The sequence below is a fragment of the Dermacentor silvarum genome, chromosome 8 (assembly GCF_013339745.2).
Source record: "Dermacentor silvarum isolate Dsil-2018 chromosome 8, BIME_Dsil_1.4, whole genome shotgun sequence".
Taxonomy (NCBI): Eukaryota; Metazoa; Arthropoda; class Arachnida; order Ixodida; family Ixodidae; genus Dermacentor; species Dermacentor silvarum.
In genome coordinates this window covers 146,985,632-146,999,366 of record NC_051161.1, presented here as the reverse complement: position 1 = coordinate 146,999,366, position 13,735 = coordinate 146,985,632, and the positions used below count along the sequence as shown (strand labels likewise).

General features: G+C 46.4%; 1 protein-coding gene across 1 annotated transcript in view; it reads right to left on the bottom strand.

Annotated features, from left to right (window-relative positions):
- LOC119462479 (beta-hexosaminidase subunit beta) overlaps nt 1-13,735 on the bottom strand; it is a 75,322-nt gene that overhangs the window by 45,952 nt on the left and 15,635 nt on the right. The window lies entirely within an intron of this gene.

The window sequence follows — 13,735 nt, the reverse complement described above, 5'->3', positions numbered from 1 at the left end:
TGTTGCCTATCTTGTCGCCGACCCTTGTGTAATCACATTCTGTGCGCGACGCGAACGCTGGTGTGCATTCTAGAACTTACGCGAGCACCAGTGATTACGCTGAATTGAATTCTGGGGGTTTACGTTCCAAAACCACGATTTAATTATGAGGCACACCCTAAAAGGGAACTCTGGATTAATTTTGATCACCAGGGGATCTTTATCCTGCCAACAACGCACGCGAATCAGGCGTTTTTTGCATTTTGCCCCCATCGAAAAGCGGCCACCGCGGCCGGGATTTGCTCCTGCGGCCTCGAACTTAGCCGCGCAACACTAGCCGCTAAGCCACCATGGCGGGTAGTCATTACGCCGGAAGGTTCGTTAGGTTATGTATAAATAGCCCACGTGTCTGGTCCACAGATCAAATTTTCGACAATGGATGACTGTGTTCGCCGCCTTTGTTGTGCTTCGGTGTTAATTGCTTTCCTGGGCACAGGTTCGCCCATTACAAAGCTAATGTTTTGAGAGCATGGCTTTGACAGTGCCTTATTCTACGCCGTCACGACAACGTGACATCTGGTGGAGGTGCTTCTGCGTTCATGTATCGCACACCCCCGCAGAGCCATGACCCAAGCCTGAACCGCGAAGACTAAGGCCCCATTCGCACTTGCGTTTAGGCGAGGTCGCGCGACCAAGTTAGTCGCAAAGCGACCAGTCGCAAGTAGTCGTAAATGGTCGCTTTTCTCAAAATGCGACCGTTTCGGGTCAGCCGCTCAACGCTCGATTTTTCAGTCGCGCGACCGCAGTCGCAGAAAAGTTGAACTAATCAGATGTGAAGGAACAGGACGTCCGTATACTCTGATGCTTATTTTACGCGGCGATGACATTTCAAGAAGACGTGAACGGCATATCGTGTGACATTTCGGTTTAGCGACTCGTCGGTCACATTTGTCAGTGTGAACATCGTTCGTCTTGAGTAGCTTTCTGGTCGCCAGTCGCAATCAGTCGCGCGACCTCGCCTAGTCGCAAGTGTGAATGGGCCCTAAACCAACGTCGCCCCGGACCAACATGCTAGCCTCCCACTACGAAACCAGCCCCCAGAGTACGGACGTTTTCCCGACAACGGCGAGAAGACCAGTAAGTGCGCGGCTACGGCAGCAGTCACGATAACAGCCCCAGTGCCCCCAACACCAATCGTGTTGCTGCAGCCCAATGAGCCACCAACCTTCCGCGGAACGCGATTCGAAGACCCGGAAAGCTAGCTAGAAACGTACGAAAGGGTCGCTACAACTGCAACTACGACGACAAACAACGCCATCTCTACTTTTCCTTGGAGGACGCCGGTGGGACATGGTTTGAGAATCAAGAGTCAACCCTGACGACAGGGGACCTATTTCGTAGCACCTTCTTGAACATGCTCACGAGCGGCGTGTGGAAAGGAAGGGCCGAAGCTTTGCTAAAAGCCCGAGTACAAGTGCCCAATGAAGACGTCGCTATGTTCACGGAAGAGGTGACACGTCTTTTCCGGCCCGTCAACACTGAAATTTCCGAGAAGAAAAAAAGACCGCTTCCTAATGAGGGTCGTAAAGCACGAACTCTTCGCCGGACCTACCCGAAGCCCACCGAAGAGCGTAGCTGAATTTTTGACAGAGCAACGACGATTGAAAAGGCTCTGGAAAGGCGCATAGGTAATATAACCGCCGGTGCTCACGCCGCAGTGCGAAATCCAAGCACTGCGCTCCGACGACCTCCGAGAGACAATCAGGGCTATTGTGCACGAAGAACTGCGCAAGATGTTCCCTTCGTCGCCTCCTGAGGTGACATGGTCAAGGACGAACTTCGACGGTCACTTGGGGTTTCCGAACTGCAGCGCGAATCGCCGCCTGCCGTTCTGGAAGCGATGACCTATACGCCGGCGTCGCCCGCAGTCAAAGTCCTCCGTGCCCGCACCAGAGCACCCTTAACGCCGCAATTCCTTCATCCGCCGCCGCCGCCCGCTAGCCCGACCGTCTTCCAGCGCAACTACACAAGGCAGTCAGACGCATGGTGCACTCCAGACCACCGCAAGCTCTGCTATTCCTGCGGAGAAGCCGGCCACGTCTCCCATACCGCGACTTGCGACTATGAGGTTTTACCGTTAACGCGCCGCGCCCGCGCTTAATCACCGGGCACCGCTTCAACACCCGTCGCCTGACTTTCCAGACCTCAATGAGTCAGAGTGTTTTCATGTTGGTATCAATTTTAGACGAACAGGCCAGGGCCAATGAATCGTGCTATCTGCATAGTGAGGAAGCTATTTCGGTGTGAAAAATTCCTTGCTTTTAAATGCGAAGCATTTCTTGGCGAACATTTCCTACTTTGACAGTATCTATCTAATCTATCTATCTATCTACCTATCTATCTATCTAGCCGCCTAGGTCTTGGTGCTCTCATGGTCGTTTCGTTAACTTGGTGGGCTCCCCGCACACTGCTTCGCATAACAACGATTCCCACAAGGCGTGGGATCGGCCGGCTTTTTTTATCTTAGCATATATGCAGAAACAGGGTATATTTTATCATAAATTCACATCTCGGCCTTGGCTGCGAGTTACCAGAGTCGTATTGGCACGACGTTTTATGAAATGAAGACATACTTTTGAGGCACGAGCAAAGGGCGTTGGTAATTTGATTGCTAAGTTGGCGTGTTGTTTAAAGAAGTCCCAGTTTCTCCCAAAAGGCGAAGCATCGATTGCAATAGCAAATGCGTAGACAGCTGTACGAAGCAAGGATAGTAGTTTTATCGGCCGTGTAAACTTCAAAACAATCGCTTACTATCTAAATAGCAAGCATGGTGTCAGGGTGAACAGACAAACATGAACACATGGCACTCGATGACCGCGGACACTCACTGTTAAATCGCTGGCGTGAGGAAGCGCGCCAGCAGCAGCGAGCGAAGTGACCTTCGTGCTGCATGTCGCTTCAACGGAAACTGAGCGGTGAGAACGCAGTACGCGCAAAGGTATGAGCCACCGGCGCACCTAGACCCATCCCCCGACGCAGATCGCTTTCAAGATAGGACGCGCGCTGCCGCGCCAGAGTACAACGCCGCTCTCCTCCCTCCCCTCCCGCGGCGTCATAGGCACGATGGAAGACGGCGTGTTTGCTCCCCGCTTTCCTCTCTTGAACGCGTGAGATTCAGCCGCGATCGTCGGCGCTCCTGTCGCGCAATACGTTGCTGCCGGAACACAATGCCACCCCCGCTTTCCCTCCCCCCCCCCAGGGAGAAAGAATAACAGGAACTGAAACTATAGGCCGGCGCCAGCGCCAGCACTTGTCGTGATAATGTCACGTTGGGTGAGGAGGAGACGCGTAGCTTCAGACGTGCTATCGCGGGAGGTGGTGATGATGATTCATTCGCATCCCCTTTGAAACGGGGCGGCGACAAATAGTCACCTAGCCTGCTTGATTTAATCAGGTATACTATACATGTTCTTTATCTGTGGCGAACATTGGCGCAGCGCCCCTTGCGGCGGCGCAAGGAAGTACATTTAGGATCATTTCATTTCATTTTATTTGGGCATTTTCACAAAATACCCACGAAGGGGGCAAAAGGAGAGTGTGTCTCCTGACTAGGCCCACTCTCCGTGAAGCACTTCGGGCAGGTACAGCAGGACAGTACAGCATATACAGTAGTTTACATACAACCAATGAAGAAACGAGGAATACTATAGCAATTTGAGAAATATAAGATAGAGATGCAAAAAAAAAAGCTGTTCCTCAGCTTTAAATGCAGAATGCACTATGATCAGCACCATTTACAAGTTGAAATGTGATGTGAAAAAGAATGAATACATGAAACATATTACATACAATAAATATTTTCAGCACATGCACCTTAGAATTGTGTTCTATTTATTACATCCATAATTCGCTTCCTAAATTGTGTAATGTTTCTAGCCTCCCTAGCGTATTCAATTATTTTAGGAATCTTATTACACAATAGAACAATTTGGTTATCAATTGTCTGTACACCATAGTTAGTCCGGCACATTGGCCCGACCAACGCAACAGTACGCAGATTATACGTAAGATCTCTGCTTAAATATGTGTCAGAAAAAATCTGAAAATTTTCTTTAATTTTTATGAAGATTAACATGGCTAGTTGCATCCTATAGCACTCTGGGAATGGGAGTACATTATACACACGAAAAAGAGACATGTTTCTGGGGACCGATGTAGTTATCAAACCTAGTGCGCGTTTTTGAAGAAGAATTATACTTTCTGTATTTGTTTTGTTACACGTACCCCAGACTAAAATGCAATACATGATTTGCGAGTAGATAAAATAAAAGTAAAGCTGCCGTTTAACTCTCCCTGGAAGGAGATGCTGCAAGCATCGAATTAGACCGATTGACCTTGATATTTTTATTCGAAGGTTGTCCACATGGTCAGACCAACTAAGGTCACTTTGAAAGCATACACCTAGAAATTGAATTTTATTTACCTGCGCAATATTTTCTCCATTGAAAATCAAAGAGATAGCATGATCTATAGGCCTATTTTTTTGCTTGAAGAGCATAAATTTGGTTTTTCTTATGTTTAGTTCCAGCTGGTTGACTGTAAGCCATGATTTTAGTTTATCCAACCAGATGCTTTTTATGCGGCAATAAGAGCAAGAAACTATCGCACTTGAAAGATCAGACGATCTGCGATCGTAGCCAGGCGCGTACAGAAAGAGCAGACGATCTGCAACCCTAACCATGCGCGTATATAAAACTGCACTTCGTACCCGCCACGGTGGCTCAGTCATCTAAGGCGTTGCGCTGCTGAGCACGAGATCGCGGGATCGAATCCCGGCAGCGGCGGCTGTATTTCGATGGAGGCGAAATGCAAAAACGCCCGTGTGCTTGCGTTGTAGTGCACGTCGAAGAACCCCGGGTGGTGAAAATTAATCCGGAGCACTCCAGTAAACTGTTTTCGTGCACAACGAAATTGTTATATTAACAAATATATGCTTTCCCGCCTGACTCCCGATCGCCATGGCCATCAATTTGAAAGAACACTTTTTTTTTCTCGTGTAGCAGCGCGCCGCCAAAGTGACACTAAGCGCGTTGAAGTGCACTCGCTCAAAGTGCACTTCACTTTGCCCGTGTGGCACGGGTACTCGAGCTGTAGCTACTTAATGCATGGACGGCGCACTGGAATAAAGCAGCCGCGCGCAAGAAGACGACAAGAGCGCGCTCGCCGCGTCCCGGACAGTGTTGCGAAATGTCGGCGAGCAAAAGTAGCTAGATGAGAACGTCAAAGTAGCTAGAAGTACCTAAAAAGTCCAGCAACGAGCTAAAGTAGCTAAATTTTTTTTTCAAGCGCTTCTTTAAGGTATTCTGGGTATATAACGCATTTAATCACAGCTGTAGTATAAAAGAATAAACACACCTCTGAAGTCGTTTTCTTGCAGGTGACTACGCAGAACATGTATCAACGAATAATTGACGTGCTCCCGTTTTGATTGCACTAATTTAGGGCAGGCGTAGTTTTCGCAAAGCGTCAAGGCTTGCGCACTCACAAAACAGGAGCTGCAAATGCATCACTGCTCTGTAAACATGTAAAAAATGAATTACATATTATTTATGGGCGTACCCAAAGGCCTATGAAATCGAAGCTGAAATTCTTAGCAAAATGTACAACTGTAAAAAGTTACAAGAAACAAAAAAATGCCTCGTTGACACTGAAGACTTTAACAGAATGTAAGATTTTAAGTGCCTATTCTGTTGCCCTACACCTGGCAGTTCTATATTGTATTTTGTTGCCATGCTTGCAAACCGAATTTAATTACCATGAAGTGGCATGAAGGATGGCCAGTGGTCTGGTTCCATCAGATTCAAAAATTACACACCTAAAAGAGACCTGACACTAAAAGGCTAACATTCTTAAACTAACGTCAGCTCCAGACAGTTAAACACATTATCGCAAACACACTTGAAAGCTTTTTGGATGTTGTTTTTATTAACAAAAACTTTTGATGAAACTATACACATTGCTGGGTTTAGCGTTGGCTGACGGTTCCGTCCCACCGCTATCAACCACCAGCTGTTGCGACTCGTGTCCGAGTGGTCATTAGGAGTTTACGTAGTTGGTCAAGAGGTCCGGGGCGACGTCCAAAAAGAGCAAAAGAAGGGTTTATTTACAGCATTTACATTTGGAGATATTCTAAGTACGAGCACGAACGAGCACACTCACAGCACTGAAGGTCCGCTTTTTAAGCCCTTCGTTTTCCCCCTTTCTCTCCTAGGGTAATTCACTGTTGGTGCTCTCGTTCAATCACAATCGCCGAAACGTTCGCAAAATTCCGCCCCTGCTGATGCACCGTTCCGCCGGATTATGCCTCCAAGGTCATCGCCCCCACACGCCAATCGCACCCACATACGGGCAACCACTTGGCGACTTGGGAACCTCAACTTTGATCCGTTCCCACGGAAAGTCTTGCCGTTGACCCTTTGCAAGAACGATGGGGCTTTTCATGAAGATCACCATGACAGAGAAATGGGCCTTCACAATAAATAGCGTTTCCACGAAGGGCGGCGTTGTCGTCCTCTCAAATGAGCTCTTTTGTTTGACTTTCACAGTCCATACCGTGACGGAAAAGAGCGACGAGTCGTTTAACGACGCGCGAGATCGATGACTCAGAATTCGTCTCGTCCATCAGCTCTGAGCTGTCGGACAGCGGAAGATACGAAACATAATGGATTGTCCATTAGTCTCAGGTGACGCTGGTCTAGTCGCCAGCTCCCTGGCCTTGCAAAGACGAAGGGGTATCAATGGCATTTCATCGCTGCAAACTTGCCGGCGCAGAATCCCTTGACGAGGCAGAGCACAACGGTGCTAAATGCCAATCGTAACAGCATCTCCAGCGGGAGAGGAAGATCCCGACGCGTAGAGGCCAGCAGCCACTGGGCGTGGGATGGGCGTTCAGCGGCGGAACATCGTTCCATTGTGAGGAACCCTTCGTTCGTAGCACGTGGATTCCCTGGAGTCGTTCAGCGGGCCTCGTGGTGCTCCTACGTCTTTTTTCCTTGGGCCGGTCTGGTGAAGTTGGACTGGCAAATTGGTCTCGATATCTGTTCGTCTCTTGTTTGATAAGCAATCACTCCCGAACAGTCCCAGACCCACAACCACAAAGCAAGTGTGCACAAGGCCACCCTCCTCCAAGACTCACCAGGCGTTACAAAAAAAAAAAAAAGGCTACTGCTTTCTCATCCCTTTCGCGCGTCCTCCTCCCTAAACAGTAAAAGCCATTTCGTAAAAGCTCCAAGAAGGGATTACCAAAGTCAGCTAACAGTCGATTACTACTACTCGATAATAAAAAAAACGTAGAAAACAAAGCCGGCAGATCCCACGCCCTGTGGGAATCGATGCTATGCGAAGCAGTGTGCGGGGAGCCTACGAAGTTAACGAAATGACCATGAGAGCACCAAGACGTAGGTGGCTCTTTCATGACCTACATGACACGCATGTCATGACATTCATGTCATGAGTCCTCAGGCGTCCCTTAAGAGACCTTAATGCGAATGCCTTAGTCATGATCATGACTATGACTTCGACCATCAACTTTTAGCCTTTTCCTTCACTTAGTACCACATCCGAACCCATTCCGTTCATTTTTGAGTGGTAATCTTTTTTCGCTGAGTCATGCTCATTTTTGCTGAGTCGAGGTTATGAATATTACTTCTACCACACTCCTTTAGTGTTTCCGTCATTTAGTACCCACGTCAGAACCAATTTCAGTGGTTTTAGAGCGTTAATCTTTTTTCGCTGAATGATTGACGTTTCTGCTGAGTCAAGCTAATGACTATGACTTCTACCACCATACTTTAGTATTTCCGTCACTTAGCAGCCACGTCCGAACCCATTTGAGTGATTTTAGAGCGTTAATCTTTTTTTTTGCCGAGTCATCGTGATTTTTGCTCACTCATGGTCATGAATATCACTTCTACCATCATCCTATAGTGTTTCCTTCACTTAGTGCCTACGTCCAAACCGCTTCCAGCGCTTTTTGAGTGTTAATCTTTTTCGCTGGGTCATTGTCATGACCTACATGACACGCATGTCATGACATTTGTCATGACCTATCACTTATTTTTGTCATACACTCCTGTCATACTATGCCAATTTTGGTACCTGCCAAGTTAACGAAACGACCATGAGAGCACCAAGGCGTAGGCGGCTGTTTCATGACCTACATGGCACGCATGTCATGAAATTCATGTCATGACAAATCATTTATATTCGTCATGTACTCTTGTCATAGTATGTCAATTTCGGTACATACCAAGTTATAGAAACGACCATGAGAGCACAAAGACGTAGGCGGCTAGATAGATAGATAGATAGGTACCGTCAAAGTAGCAAATGTTCGCCAAGAAATGATTCGCTTTTAAAAAAAGCAGGGAAGTGATTGATACGACCAGATCTCTTACAGTCGTAGGTAGCGGTACTAGGTAGATTTTGGATCCCGGCCTCGGCGGCCGTATTTCAATGTAGCCGAAATGCAAAGACGCCCGTGTGCTTGCGTTGTAGTGCACGTTAAAGAACCCAGGTGGCCAAAAATATTCCGGAGCCCTCCACTACTGCGTGCCTCAGAATCAGAACTGGTTTTGGCACGTAAAACCCCGGAAAGAAGAAGGTAGATTTTGAGGGAAAAAAGATTAATGAGATGTATACAAAAATGCTCGATAAAAACATATATAGCATACATGATTAAATCAATCAGGCTAGGTGACTATTTGTCACCGTCCCTTTTCAAAGGGGATGCCATTAAATCATCATGATCAGTTCCATCGTGTAGCATATGTGTAGCAAGTATTTTTTCACACCAGAATAGTGATTCTGAAATGTCGCTAAATAAAGATAGACTTGGCTAATATAGCTAAATCAGGAGCTAGATTTTAAAAAAAGGAGCTACAACAGCTACTCGTAGCTAATAAAAAATTTTGGTAGGTAGTTGAGTCCAAAAGTAGCTAGATGTCGCTACAAAATAGCTAAATTGGCGACGCTGGTCACGGATCCGCTGCATCGCTTCGATAAACCATCACGTGACCATACGTCAGGCGTCCGGCGTTCGTTAGGGGGCGCTGTCACGCCGTCCGCCGCAGTGTAACATTATGACGACGCTGGAAGCAGCCTAGTTGCGCCTCCTAAATTATTCTTTCTCCGTGCCTCCACCTGAGGCATTTCGCACGACGGAAGACGGCGCGTTTCCTCCCCACTGTCTTCCGATGCACGCGTGACATTGAGCCGCGATCGTCGGCTCCCGTCGCGCGCTTTCATTCGCTCCCACAGCGTCCGGCGCGCGGCGACGGTGTTATCCTCCTTGGACTTTGTACGGAAGATCACGGTGACGGAGACGGCAAAAAGGTGCGTGGAGTGTCCATATAATTGCTATATATCACTTGAACGCCCAGATCGCGATGAAGCGGTAGACAGCATGAAGGTCACTTCGTTCACTGCTGCAGCCACGATTGCTCACGCCAGCGTTTTGACAGCGAGTGTCCGGGGTCATCGAGTGTGATGCCTTCATGTTTTTTGTGCACACTGACACCATGTTTGTTGATTTAGTAAGAGAATGTTTCCAAGTTCATACGGCCAATACAACTACTCTCCATACTTCGTATCATCATAAGCAGCAGCATCATCATCAGCCTATATTTATATCCACTGGAGGACGAAGGCCTCTCCCTGTGATCCATTCTGTAACTCTAATGGTCCACCGGTTAGCCATCCTACGTAATACATGGCCTGCCTAGCTCCATTTTTTCCGCTTAATACCGGCTATCCCCGTTTGTTCGTATAGCTGTCTACTAATTTTCTATCGCAATGGATACTTCGCCTTTCGGAGAAATTGCGACTTTCTTGACCTCCGCAATGTTTTAAGTGCACAACTTCCAATACTATTCCCGTCTTCTCCTGGACACGTAACAATAAATATTTTGATACTCCGATAACCGATACCCTCTCCTAGAACGTCTAGGTGGACAATATTTTTAAGAATACCAACCTATCGCTCGGCTTTATACGTCGTAACGTTTCCTCCGCGCCTACTCTGTTCAAGCTAACGCTGTACAGATCAGTCCTGTGCTCAGAATTAGGGTTTGCTTCGTCTATATGGCTCCCCAGTAATAACGCACTTATCCTATTTAATCTATTAAATATCCTTTTATACGAATTGCTTTGTTATGCTAACATCTTTCAGATGAAAAGTACACTTATACCAAATCTCGCCACAGAGCGTCACGTTTCTCCCTTACGTACTTTTCACAAGATAAACTAAGACAATGTTATATTAACGACAGTATGAATAAAGTATTCTTTGCTAGGGCTCCAACGTGTTTCTTATCGCGCAGAAAACACGGCACCAAAGTTCGTAATCCCAGAGTCAAAACACAAGCATTATAAGTAATTTGTTCCGATGACAGCGTCGGAGTCGAAACACCTCCGTCGTCTCCATCACGGATCCACTGAACTTGAAGACAACAGCTTCTAAGAACCTTTTGTAAACTGACTTGTTTTAATAACAATAAATTCGTTCGTTTTCATCTCTAAACGCAGGCTCTCCGTAATGACTGGTTGGCATTGAGGGTAATCAAATAAAATGACAGAAAATAAATTTCAGATGTGGATATTCTGTATTTTTTGACAATGTGGATGTTGCAATAATATTGCTTCATGAATACAGATGATCTATACCTGAATAAACATATGAACACCCATTATGAGGCAGATGCGTGCGGTTCTCATCGTGCGAATGCATATAGGGCAAAGTATGTTATTGAGAAATTTATTGCCAGAACTTATGCGGGCTTGACTGTAGAATCAAAAGTAACTCATGAATGAAGTATTTGTCCTTGGCAAGCTCTTTTGCAGATATGTAAATTATTAGGCAATTGTTTAACTTTGAACAGACAAACGTTCAATAACTGTGTTTTGCATTTATATGCAAACGATTCTTTTTATTCTTGTATGTTCTTAGAGATTTTTATAGTGCGCATTTCTTTTACTTCTCTTGGTAGAAATTTAAGAAAATATTCTTGAATAAGGCACGCACATTTTGTCCCGAAATAACCCTCAGTTTTCGGCTACCGTAAAGTCCTTAAGCAACGGTAGAGACGTTCGTTCAGAAAACGTACTTTATTCAGGGCTTATCGCGGAGTGCTTACCCGTAGTTGTGAAATTTATTGTTTATGATACTAATAAATGTTAAAGGGACACTAAAGAAAACAATAAATCAACTTAGAGTGATAAAGTATTCTTCGAAAACTCTACTGTCGTTAAAAACACTGCAATATATCAATTATTAGTAGAGAAAATTAAGCTGAAAGTTATTTTTTTCATATTTAAAACAGCGCCCAAAAACACGGACAAGAAAGAACAACAGGACGAGCGCTCGTCCTGTTGTTCTTTTTTGTCCGTGTTTTTTGGCGCTGTTATAAAAATGAACGATCCGTACCAACTAGCTCACACCCAAACCCTTCTTAGTCATTTTTTTTAATTACGCGTGGAAACCCCAACGTCAACACTTCAGTGTGATGTCACGACTTCTAAAGTAATTTTTCGTATTTGGGCCATGTTGGCTGCGTAAAAGTTCGCGAAACTTGCCATAATCAGTCTTGGGCTCCTTTAGAACACAATGCATGTACTTAATCTTTACCGCTAAAGAATTAACTAAGATCCAGAAGGCGCAGTCAAAATTTATGACGTCACGGTGAGCTGGTGCGGGAACTTCAAGGTGGCGTCACCACTCGCCTTCTGTGTTTTTCGTTTCTTTCTGGCTCACGACGCGGCTTCTTGCGGTAAGAGTGGAGCTTTCGGTATTGTGGCAGGCTAATCTACTGATACAGAAGAAAAAATTTTTCCCTTTAGTGTCCCTTTAAGGGACCTCGATAACATATATATTAGCAGATATCACGGCATCTTCTTTGCGCAACCAAGAAGGACACGTCGGAGGCACATGACCTGAAAACTGTTTCATTTAACGGGACACTAAAGAGAAACCGGAAGTTCAGCTTTAATGATAGATTATCCTGTCACAATCACAGACATATCATTCTTACTGCGAACAGAGGTTTAATAAGCGAGAAAATAGCGAAAAACTGAAGGATAGGTGCTGACGCCCCTTCGAATTTCCCACACTGCACGTTCGTGACGTCGGAGATCACAAACGCAGCCCGGCTGCGATTGGTCGAGAGCGATTTATCTCTGTTAATAAAATGCAAAATGAAATACACCTTAAACGTACATAAACAGCATTTGCCAAATTTTTAAGCCATTTCAAGCGAGGACGTATAAGTTTAGCTCAAAATTAAATAAGTAATAAGAAAAAATGGCACTGGCGCTACATGCGGTCGTCATAGTTTCGTAGTTTTGTTTTTGCTCCATGCATCATCGCGGGCGCCTGTTCAGTGTTGCAGTGTTTGGTTGCGTGATGCGTGGCTCGAAAAACGTTGACTTCGCGGGAAACAGCCAGAAAATTCCTCGTGTGTGTAGTGTTGAGGGCTGTATAAACGGGCCTAAGGTGCTGGCTCAGGGGCAGTGTTGACCCGATTGTGCCCTTTCATGTGGTGCCGCGCGATGAGCCCCGGCGTTCACAATGGCTCAGTGCTCTGCCGATGATAAAACGGCCAAAGAGCCAGAGAAAACGATGCTGTGCTCTCTGCATTTCTCGCCCTCGGATTATGTATATAATCCTGCCCTCGGGAAGTATCTTGGCGTGCCCCAGAGGCCAGTCCTTTCTCGAGCAGCTGTCCCACCAATGTCGCCTTCATGAAATCCCCTACTGATGCCCCTGCAGCAGCAAACTGGCGGCTCGGTGAGTGCTGAATGTCGTTAAAAAAAGACACGAAAAAACCATACCGAGTACGCGCGCAACTTTCTACGCTTGTTCTGTCGGGAACACCGTCGACTGGCGGACCGGCCGCCTCGCCTTCCGCCGACGAAAGAGACGCTTCAATTCCGTCGGCGTGGCCGGCTGCTCACCGCCATCGTACGCGGAAACACCTACCGCGCGAGAACGGAGGATCATTTCGTGCTCCGTTTCACTGAAGTCGCTCAAATGCAGTTCTGCTTCCCTGGCGAGCTCTTCGTTGCAAGGTTCAGCGTCAGCAACGATATCCATCGCGACCACAGAACACCTAAGCAAAAGTCGCAGCGAACGCAAACGCAGCGGTCATGCAGCCTATGATGGAGCGAGCGCCTCGGCCGTTTACACAAGCGGCGACGTATCATGGCGCCCTCTGATTCGCTGAGAGCAATGAAATCCGTGACGACACTGCTTCAGCGCCGAATCTGGGGTGAGAGAAATTGAGGAAGATATATTTGGTCTTTGTTTACGAATTTCTCCGCTAATAACTCATCTTTTGCAGCCAACAAAAACTGCATGCATTCTTGAAGGTCCCTCTTTTATTCCAGCTGAACTTCCTGTTTCTCTTTAGTGTCCCTTTAGAGCAGCGATTGTATCAGTGATGCCGTGTCGGGTACCAGTTAAGGATGTGAAAAACAGCCGTGTATAGATTTCCCTAAAATTTGAAGGTAAATCATTTTGTACTGTTTGAGAGTTGATTTGTTGGCAAAATCAACGCTTAAGTGTAGCCCACCACAAGAATGATCTGGAACTCTTAAAATTTCAACTTGTGAGAAAATAAAACCTACAGTCAAGCACAAAAGGATTACAGGTCACGGGATTTGCGAAAAGCTGAATCTCTTCGAAGTCAGGGTACATAGCCAT